Here is an 11,276-nt window from a genome sequence, read left to right as displayed (position 1 = left end):
ACAGTAGCACTTCTGATGGTGTTTCAGTCTCTTGGCCTTTGGCCGTGTGCTCCACAGTGCACCCAAGGTGTGCTGTAATGAGCAGATAAAGCACTAGACCCTGGCCATGATGGCCCATGCCCAATAAAGCTTTCATCTGCAAGCATCCACAGTTACTGAAGACTTGCCAAGTTGCTGCTTCCCTGCATGTTCATGGAGCTGTGACCTCTCTCTCTTTGCTTTACCGTTTTGTACTAAGAAAGTTCGGCCCTCCTAAAAACTCGATCCATAAATTCTGGCACGGGGGGGTGGGGGTTTTATTTCATCTCACTGACATTTCTGTCTCTTCTCCAGCCAACGCGCTGCTTCCTTGCTCTTCGGCTCCCCTGGGGTGAAGCCGCTGACTCTGTCTGTGGCCACCTGCGTGAAGTTACCTGCAGTTCCATCCTTGATTGAACTTTGACACTTTAGAAGATTTCACCTCACTCTTCATGTACAAACCTTTCTTAAACACTGTTTCTACTAGAAGCACAAGCTGAGCAACATTCACTCTTAAGGGCAGAGAGGAAGAAAACAGGATGATAGATATTTTTTCTATTTTATGTTCTACACCAAGATGCAAGTACAGTAAAGTCATAAAGTGAGAGCCAGTCCTCCATCAAGATCTCCTGCATCTACCTAGACAGGTGCATAACCTGTAGGGGATTTGAATGGCGACTGAAATGGAATCAGGAGGGACAATGACCGGAAGGAAGAATGGACACAAAGGTTGGTGTAACACTTTGAACCCGGAAATAAGTATAACTTTGCTTTAGTTCTTGAAGTGAGAAGGGGCTAAATTGTGATACATTGCAGGAAGACCTTGTGAGACTGGAAAATTGGGCATCCAAATGGCAGATGAAATTTAATGTGGATAAGTGCAAGGTGATGCATATAGGGAAAAATAACCCATGCTATAATTACACAATGTTGGGTTCCATATTAGGAGCTACAACCCAAGAAAGAGATCTAGGCGTCATAGTGGATAACACATTGTAATCGGTTCAGTGTGCTGCGGCAGTCAAAAAAGCAAACAGAATGCTTTCTAAATTATTATTTAAGTTACAATGTTACAATGTAAAATAAGCAGCTTCTGCCTTATTTATGTTCAGTTACATGTAAACCGATGTGATATTTCGATCGAATGTCGGTATTTAAAAACAAACAAATAAATAAATAAATAATTTAGAAAGGGAATGGTGAATAAAATGAAAAATGTCATAATGCCTCTGTATCGCTCCATGGTGAGACCACACATTGAATACTGTGTACAATTCTGGTCGCCACATCTCAAAAAAGGTATAGTTGTGATGGAGAAGGTACAGAGAAGGGCAACCAAAATGATAAGGGGAATGGAACAACTCCCCTATGAGCAAAGACTAAAGAGGTTAGGACTTTTCAGCTTGGAGAAGAGACGGCTGAGGGGGGATATGATAGAGGTGTTTAAAATCATGAGAGGTCTAGAACGGGTAAATGTTAATCAGTTATTTACTCTTTCGGATAATAGAAAGACTAGGGGGCACTCCATGAAGTTAGCATGTGGCACATTTAAAACTAATCGGAGAAAATTCTTTTTCACTCAACGCACAATTAAACTCTGGAATTTGTTGCCAGGGAATGTGATTAGTGCAGTTAGTGTAGCTGTGTTTTAAAAAAGGTTTGGATAAGTTCTTGGAGAAGTCCATTTCCTGCTATTAATTAAGTTGACTTAAAGAATAGCCACTGCTATTACTAGCAACAGTTACATGGACTAGACTTAGTTTTTGGGTACTTGCCAGGTTCTTATGGCCTGGATTGGCCTCTGTTGGAAACAGGATGCTGGGCTTGATGGACCCTTGGTCTGACCCAGTATGGCATCTTCTTATGTTCTTAGGGGCTGGGACATGGAGTAAGGGCTGTGAGATTGAAGAGGTGACCAGTGGTGTGGGTGAGGCTTGATCGCCTAACTAAAAGTATGATGATGGAGTGTGAGAGTGTGTGTGATGTCATTGAACAGTGTCACTTTTTTCAGGTTTGCTTAGTAACGCTAGCTAGTGTGATAGCTGATGGAGAGTGATTCATTTACACACCTTCCCTTAGACATTAAATTTAACACATTCCCACTGGCGCCCAGGCAGTTCAATTAAGCTAAACTTGTATTTTATATATCTGTATGTTTGAGAAAAGAAGAAAAAGTGGCAAAAGGGGAATGTTTTAAACACAAGGTCGCTAATTTTAAAACGAGTGTGTGTGCGTCATACATGCGCATATCGGCGCATGAGTGGAGATACACTAACATTTTTAATCATGAGTGCATTTGTGTATGCATGTTTTAAAATGCATCAACCGCACATAAGTATGCTCCTAAGCTTAAGAGGTTACTTGAGCACAGCTAGCGCGCCTGTTTCTTCAATAGGACCATGTCGGCTTCTAAATGCTATGTCAGTGAGTTTTAAAACACGCTCACATGAGGAACATTCCCAGTTTTCCAATTACTCCACCAGTTTGTCCAGTTAATAGTGAGGTCTTTCAGACCCCTCTGGTTCTTCACTCTGGGGCAGATCTTAAAACATACGCACGGGCGTAGATTTGTTCGCACAACCTGGCACGAACAAATCTACGTCCAATTTTATAACATGCGCGCGCTGCCGTGTGGCTTTCCCCGTTCCCTTCAAGGCCGCTCGACCTTGAAGGGAACTTTTTTTTCCACCCCCCTACCTTTGTTGGACAAGTTACGCCTGCCCAAGGCAGGTGTAACTTGCGCGCGCCGGCTGCCGGCTCGCCATTCCCCGGCCCAGGGGCTGCTTCGGAGGCCTCGGCCACGCGGCCCCCGACACGCCCCCCCCCCCCCCCCAAGCAAAGCCCCGGGACTTACGCGCATCCCGGGGCTTTGCGCGTGCTGGCGGCCTATGCAACATAGGCGCGCCGGCGCGCAAGTCCCCTGCACGCGTAAATCCGGCTGGATTTACGCGCGCAGGGCTTTTAAAATTTACCCCTCTGCTTGCTGCCCAGAAACCCTAAAACTCGAGATCTACAACTTCCTCCTCATCAGGATAGCAGTAAATTTACACGGACATCTCATATACGTGCGCTGCGGTTTCGCTTGTAAAATTCGGAGTTATGCGTTTAAGTCTTGGCCCCACCCTGGAATACCCATGTCCTGCCCTTTTTCCACCCCCTTATTCTCGCGCATGCACAGCTACATACACGTATAATTTGTGGCTTTTTAAAATCCGTGTTGCTTCCATGAGGCCCACATATGCACGTGTGTGGGCATTTTTGCGCGAGCAACGCTTTTAAAATCTGACAGAATCTGACAACAGGTCAGGACCATAAGGACCATCCATAAAATTCCTTCCTGTTGCAATACTGCTGACTTTCCCTTAGCTTCTTCCTAACTAGGACTCCTCTGTGCTTATCCCGGGCAATTCCAGTACTGTTTTTGTCTCCACTACCACCCCGGGAGGCCATTCCATACATCAACCACCATTTCCATGAAGAAATATTTTCTCATGTTACTCTTGGGTCTGTCTCTTGTTCTAGATCATTCTTTTCTCTGAAAAATGCTTCTTGTGCACTTTATACATTCGAGGTTTTTGAATGTCTTGAACCAGAGGAAGCTGGACCATGAGGTGAAGACCCTACAGATTCAAGCTGATCAGTTTAAGCAGTGGATCAGCATGGTCAAGAAATTTTACCAGGCACTCAATGAAATTGTATACCCTTCTCTCCTAGGGTATACATATTTAAGTCCTTATCTCATAAGGCGTTTGGTGTAGCTCTTCTCTGTACTGCCTCTTTCCTGTTTATATCCTTTTGGCCTGCAGAACAGGGCACAATACTCCAGGTGAGGTCTCACCAACAGCATCTATAGAGGCATTATCTCCTCCGTTTTTGTACTAGCTATGCCTCTCTCTATGCAACATAACATTTTAATGTGTAACATTCCCTAGTTTTCAAGCTCTATAGATCTCCAAGAGCAGTTCTCATAAAAGTCATGGGAAGACGCCTTCTCCAGCATTTCCTTGGCCTTCCAAATCATTTTTCTTTGATATTCTGGTGTATAAATTCTTCAGTCACTGAGCATTTTAAAAATGTATTTTCAAAGAAAACCCTCTCTGCATATGGGTGCCTAAAATTTTACACATGGAATGAATACTTAACTGGAACTACTTTAACAGAGCTGGGGATGTAGTAATCCACTGAATTGCTTTGTTTGATTTAGTCTAAATTCTGTAGTTAAATAAACTGTAGGTGATGCCTCAGATCTCCTTTTAGCATAGTTTACCTTTTTATAAAAAGCCATTTAGTATAGATGAGAACTTTTGTGTTGCATATGTGTTCTTGCTCTGTGATATTCAGATCATGTAGTGCAGGGTTTTGCTGCTTAGGCATCACCACTCACTCACTCTCTCTCGATTCCTGCTTGTTGACAGTAGATTATGAAGCTTAATCTGTGTTCTTTCTGCCCTATGACATTGACCATCTGTTGGTCCTGTTCTAATGAAGTCATGAGCAAGGAGAACACAGTTTGAGCCTTCCAGTCTAGCAGACTTGGCTCATAGCTCCTCAGCCTTATGGTCATATCATTCATACCTGTATGTCAAACAAGGTCTCCGTACAAAAGGGGCTGTACACTGGAGCAGGATACAGATAATTTAGGATTTTGATGCTTCCCTTCTGCTATAAATTTTCTTTTTTTTTTCTGCCAATAAAGTCACCTCATTTTTCAACATTCCAAGCACTCCTGTTTCTGGAATATCCCATGTCGGAGCACAGATCCATGTAAACGTTGCGGCAGTGACCTGACAGGCTACGATGTGTTGTTACAACCCTACTGTGAATGAGATCTACCAGATGGGTATGTATTTTTTTTAAATCTTGGCTACTCTATCCCACACACATCAAAAAGCATGCACATAGCTAGAAATGTGCCAGCATACTATATCGCATTCTCATCATAGCAGCGAGGCATTCTAAATCCCCCATGCCATCTAATGTAGATAGGCATTCTAAATCCCCCATGCCATCTAACGTAGATAGGCATCTAAATCCCCCATGCCATCTAACGTAGATAGGCATTCTAAATCCCCCATGCCATCTAATGTAGATAGGCCTTCTAAATCCCCCATGCCATCTAATGTAGATAGGCCTTCTAAATCCCCCATGCCATCTAATGTAGAGTGAACTTCTTGCTCCCAAGTCATTTGGGCTATTGGAAGACACCTTGATCTGACCTTCTTTCTATGTTATTTTTTAATTCTGTCTCAGCACATCATGGGTTTTGTAGTCATCTGAAACAGAGAACATGATGGAAGATGAGAATTGGAAGGCCCATCCAGTCTTCCCAACGCTTCCTTTTGGAATACCATGGACCCCATTTTGACTTTCCCCTCACTTCCTTGCAATTAGGGATCGTTCCTCTCTTGCTTATCCTATGTCTTTTAGAATTCTGTTTCGCCTTCTGCAACTCCCCTATTCCATGTATCCACCACCCTTTCCATGAAAAAAGATTTTCTAGTGTTCCTCCTGAGACTACCCTCACCGAGTTTCATATCATGACCTATAATGTATTATTCTAGAATGTCCTTTCCACTGAAATATGTTTGCTTCTTATGCGTTAAGTATACCTTTGAGGTGCTTTGGGGACTACAATTTCAGAATGCATTGAGAAGTAAATAGATGGTTTTCTAAGTATGGAAAAAGAATAATTTTTTAAAACTGTTATATACAGATTTTTTTCTTGGTTATCTTATCATTCTTGTTTCTCCAGTTTAGTCGTAAATCATTTGATATGCTTCCAGTTCTGACAGCAATATGCATAAGGTTACCTACTGACTCCAGATTTTCAGGAAAGGTTGATCCAATCCTGGTTTTACCTACTGCCTGCATAGATTATAGTTCTGGTGTCCCTACTGATTTCCCTGAGAGAGGTCCATATAGGCCTAGGGGTAAAAGCAGGCCTGGATCAGTCTGTCTGGAAAACCTGAAGCCGGTTGGCAGCCCTAACTATGCAGCGTTTTATATGCATGTTTAAGAAATTATACATGTCCAAGAATCTCCATGGGATATAACTGGATACCATTGGTCCAAGATCCACCCCGGAAACCAGACCCATTTGCAGCACTCAAGGACCAGAGTTCACCAATCCCTTCCCCCTTGCCCCCATAAATAAATAGCTCCCTGCAGAAAATATACTAATCTGGTTTAACATTTTCCTACAAGAATGGTTTGTAAATATCTGTTGGCGCAAATGATCTGATCTTGTTTTGTCTCTTGGGTGATTTGCAAATAATCTGATCTTGTTTTGTCTCTTGGGTGATTTCTCGTTTGAGATGCCTTGCATAGAAAAACCAAAAACTGTGTGGAGCCGGGCTTTTGTTTTACAGACTTTAATCTTTAAAGTCAGAACTGAAGAAAGTACTTTCGTTTTTTCCAGGAGGACCAGATTGTAAAGGGAAGCTGCCATGCATCGAGCACCTTGCAAGGCTTCTAGCTGTAACAAGCAATCTCAGCGCTTTTCTTCTGACGTCCACAGATGGCGCTGCTGAGAGAAAATGTCCTGGACCGGTCTCGCCGTTAGGGGGTAATTTTAAAATAGGAACAAACATGCCCATATATGCAGCTATATGGACACGCGTGCACATGCATTTTGCATCGTGCATGCATATGTGCTCACACTATATAAAATATGGGGTAGATTTTATAAAAGTACGCACCAGGCGCAAACAAAAGTATGCCGGATTATAATAGATACGTGCGTAGCCTTTAAAATCCAGGGTCGGCGCGCGCAAGGCTGCCCAAATTCGGCAGCCTGTGCGCACCGAGCCCCGCAGCCTGCCTCCGTTCCCTCCGAGGCCGCTCCGAAATCTAAAATCGGAGCGGCCTTGGAGGGAACTTTCCTTCCATCCCCCTGCACCTTCCCCTCCCTTCCCCTAACCTAACCCACCTCCCCAGCCCTATCTAAACCCCCCTACCTTTGTTTTAAAAGTTACGCCTGCCAGCCAGACGGCCGGTGCGCAATTTCCCCGGCCCGGGAGCTGTTTTGGAGGCCTCGGCCACACCCCCAAAATGCTCCTGGGCCGGAACCACGCCCATGGCCATGCCCCCGAATGAAGCCCCCTACACACCTCCCCAGGAAAGCCCCGGGACTTACGCGCATCCCAGGGCTTGCGCGTGCCTATTCAACATAGGCTCGGCACGCACAGGGGGAACTTGGGGCAGGTTTTTGGGGGTACCTGCCCCAAGTATCTTACGCGCGTACCCCTATGAAAATCTGCCCCTATATATAAATCTACCCAATAATATGTTTGCATATCTAAAAGATATGCGGCATGCATGTTAAACATAGCTAGATAAGTTTCGACTTATCAAGTGAAGTGGCTGCAAAAGACAGAAATGTCTCAAAAAATGCTACTTATTCAGCTGTTTATCAGATTGAATAAACTAGCTGAATAAGTAGCTGTCTTACTTATCTGGCTAAGTAGCGCTTTTTAAGACTTATCCAGCTAAGCATCGTTTATCTTTTCCTTTCTTAATGCACTTATATAACGCCAGATGCCGAAGTCCGAGGCAGTTTACAAAAAACATATATAATCATATATATCAGGACAAATAAAACAAAATAGAGATAAAATAATAAAATCAGCAAGATCTAGATTTGCCACTGGCTTTGCCTCTGCTTAGCCAGATCATTAAAAATTTGTCTGGACAAATGGCTGAAGAGGTTAGGGCTGTTCAGCTTGGAGAAGAGACGACTGAGGGGGGATATGATAGAGATGTTTAAAATCATGAGAGGTCTAGAATGGGTAGATGTGAATCGGTTATTTACTCTTTCGGATAGTAGAAAGACTAGGGGGCACTCCATGAAGTTAGCATGGGGCACATTTAAAACTAATCGGAGAAAGTTCTTTTTCACTCAACGCACAATTAAACTCTGGAATTTGTTGCCAGAGGATGTGGTTAGTGCAGTTAGTATAGCTGGGTTTAAAAAAGGATTGGATAAATTCTTGGAGGAGAAGTGCATTACCTGCTATTAATTAAGTTGACTTAGATAATAACCACTACTATTGCTAGCAACAATAACATGGAATAGACTTAGTTTTTGGATACTTGCCAGGTTCTTATGGTCTGGATTGGCCACTGTTGGAAACAGGATGCTGGGCTTGATGGGAGCCTTGGTCTGACCCAGTATGGCATTTTCTTATGTTCTTATCTGCTAAGTGCGCGTATTTGTGTCCCTAATTTTAATCAGTTACACGGGGGAAGTTTAACTCACGTATTTTCCATATCATTTGTCAGATTTTACGCATGTTAAGTCATCAAATTTTATAGCGTGGGCATGAAAGAAATGACTGCTTTTACCAATTAGTCCACCAGTTTGCCCAGTCTGTCTCTAGGTCATCAAGACCCCCCCCCCAGTTTACCCAGATCCCTCACCCAGTCAGTATTTGGCTCTAAAGAGTTTTATCCTCACAGCCGGTAACATCCCAGGTTATAAAATAGCAACTTATTCGCATAATGTTGGTCCTGCCCCTTTTCTCTTACTTGTCTGTAAAATAGCGCACCTCTTTGAAAATTCACCTTTTAATGTTTTATTCTGAAAGACTGAATCTCCTTTTTCTGGGAGTGGAAATCTCTGGGGCTTTGTGTTACTTTTATCTTGGTTTCTTTTTCTGGGGGTTGAAACCAGAAATGAAATGGGGTTTTTTGGGTTTTTTTAAAATCTTTTATTTATGAATTTTAATTACAATCAAGCAAATAAAAATTCAAATATACATATATTCAATATTACATTGGATATTTCTTAGGGAACGGGATCACATCAAGATTATAATCATACATAACAAAGGAAAAATCCTTATTTTTAAATACAAAACAGGACAATGTCAGTAAAAGCCTATGGCGTGTGCATTAAGTGTGACTCTCCTGCGCGCTCTAATTTTTAGGACATCAGAGAAACGAACAAAGCGCAGGCAACGCATAGCTAGGGGTCTCCGTGACCCTGCTCGCTGGGGATGTGGTGACCCTTTCTGACTTAGGGCTCTGTGTAGGCAGCATTTTTCCCATAGATACAAAATGAGAGAAAACCTTTAGTCTAGCTCAGCTCAAGCTTAGGGAGTTACACTGATCATCCTGTTGTACAACTGGATGAGATGAGGCTGGAGGGAGAGAGATTCAGATCACTTTATTGGCATGACAGTATTCTATGTGTTGTGAAAGTAATATACGGAATAATTAACATAAAAAGGAGAAAATTACAAAATAATAGTTACAGAACATACAATATTAGTGACATGTCTCAGGTTTTGGTGCTGGTCCATATTGTCCCTGGTCAGATTACATTTCTGATAGACTCAAAAGTATCAACTCTTTTTGTGTGTGTGTGTGTGTGTGTGTGTGTGTCTGAGCTTCCAAACCAGCTGGAACCTGTGGTTTACGACCAAGCCATCTGAAGGTGGGATGGGAATTAAATAGTGATCACTACTCCTCCTCCCCCATAATGACAGTTCCTCTGTAGGCCCCAGACTGCTGATGCAGCCCGAATCCTACTTCCACCTTCAGCAGTGTGTGTGTGTGTGTGTGGGGGGGGGGGGGGGGGGGGGGTGCGTGAGAGGGCTGTGAGCCTTTCCTCCTGTGCCCCTGTCAGATTGGTAACCAGAGGCTGGATCTGGAATTAAACCCAGATTTGCCTGACGGCAGACATTGCTGTCACTGGGTCTTCAGGCCTAAACTAAGGCAGCATTTTATGCTTGGGGAAGGAACCCCCAACACCACAACAAAACGACTTAAAAAGTAAAGTGGTCTGGTGTGTATTAAAAGAAAATGTGTATTTTGAAACTAGTCTCCTTAATTGAGAACAAATGGTGCATTAGTCTTCGGTGTTGAGCGTTACGTAATAGTCGGAGAAGAGTAGGCCAAGTCCGATGGAGTAATGAATGGCATTGGGAGGCACTCATGATAGCACAAGCAGGAATGTGTCCTTCAATTAGTCTCTCTGGATAAACAAGTTCATATGTTCTGGCAATGGGAAGGATTCAGGAAAGGGAGAACGAGGGGGGAGACCCAACCACCACACACAGTTTGAAAGAGGGATTTTATACACCCAGAAAGACATCTGGATTCTCTGAGGGCTGTGATAGCTCGACTTTGCTATAGAAAAAAACGAGGGGCACTAGAAATGTCTGTTTCCCTCTATGCCATCAATTTTAAAAGAAGCGATATATTTCGCACACATTGTAGCTAGATTTCCTACAACATCAATCACCTATGTCGCAGAGTCAATGCACCTATGATGGAAGAGGCTTTGACTTCATGTAGCACCCGAGTCTCATCATTTAGTATGTGGAATCCACTCTTAGCTCATTTTTTATATTTTTTAAAATGCAAATAAAAGTTCTGTCTAAAAAAAAAAAATGATTCAGAACATATGTATCAAAGGATTCAATTCCACTTATCTTTTTTTGGTCAACGCCAGGGAAGATGATCCTTATTGCTATGCCTTCGCACAAACCTCCTCCATCTGTCTGAAATCAAGCTACAATATGTATGAAATATATCACCTTTTAAAAAATTGATGACATGTAAGGACACGAGAATTTATCCGGATGCTCACTTTTATGTGTAACAATGTAGTGGGATGACCTGGAGGGAGTGTAGAGCCTCATAGGTCCTGTCGCAGAACCTCTGGGAGCTTCCGGAGATTACAGAAGAAGGATCCAGAGATGATGGATGTGCGTGAGCAGGTCTCTTCTTCATATCCGAGGCCCGAGACAGTCACGAGAGCTGGGGGGAGGGCAATATTCAAAAGTTTTTACGAGGCAGATACGTGTTTACCCAAGTACAAATGGAATGTGACTCCCCCCCCCCCCCACTGATAGATCCTATAAACACCCTGCACCTATTTTCTAGCGGATTCAGGGGGGCGGGCACAGGTGAGTACATGCAGGGGATTTCATCTTGCGTGCACTTTCGGGCACGGACTGTGCACCTGCTTCAGTGTAGGCACAGAGTACACGGGTGCTTCATACCCGCAGTGTGAGCACCAGCCTGCATTTTCAAGGGGAAGCTCCGCGGGGAGTTTCCTTATGAAAATGAGTTTGCAGGCCAGCTGATGTAAAGAACATTCTCTCGCCCCTGGGGGAAGGAGAGGGAAGTTACCAGAAGGTGCACTTTTGCTTACCCATGCAAAAACCTTTTGCAAATTGCCCTCCCTATGCAGTAAGCATTAATTTTAATCTTTCTTTGATGTTTTTTTAAGCAACTGACTGGTGTAATGT

The 11,276-nt window shown here is 43.3% G+C and overlaps 1 long non-coding RNA gene across 1 annotated transcript; it reads left to right on the top strand.

The window, feature by feature from the left end:
- Positions 1-6,578, top strand: LOC115074624. Its single transcript, XR_003852299.1, has 3 exons — positions 1-747; positions 4,715-4,858; positions 6,437-6,578. It is a non-coding gene; the product is annotated as an uncharacterized LOC115074624 (long non-coding RNA).
- The last annotated feature ends 4,698 nt before the right edge of the window (positions 6,579-11,276 follow it).

This window comes from Rhinatrema bivittatum, chromosome 12 (assembly GCF_901001135.1).
Source record: "Rhinatrema bivittatum chromosome 12, aRhiBiv1.1, whole genome shotgun sequence".
Taxonomy (NCBI): Eukaryota; Metazoa; Chordata; class Amphibia; order Gymnophiona; family Rhinatrematidae; genus Rhinatrema; species Rhinatrema bivittatum.
The sequence above is the reverse complement of the archived record's forward strand: the minus strand, read 5'-3'. Positions and strand labels throughout refer to the sequence as shown.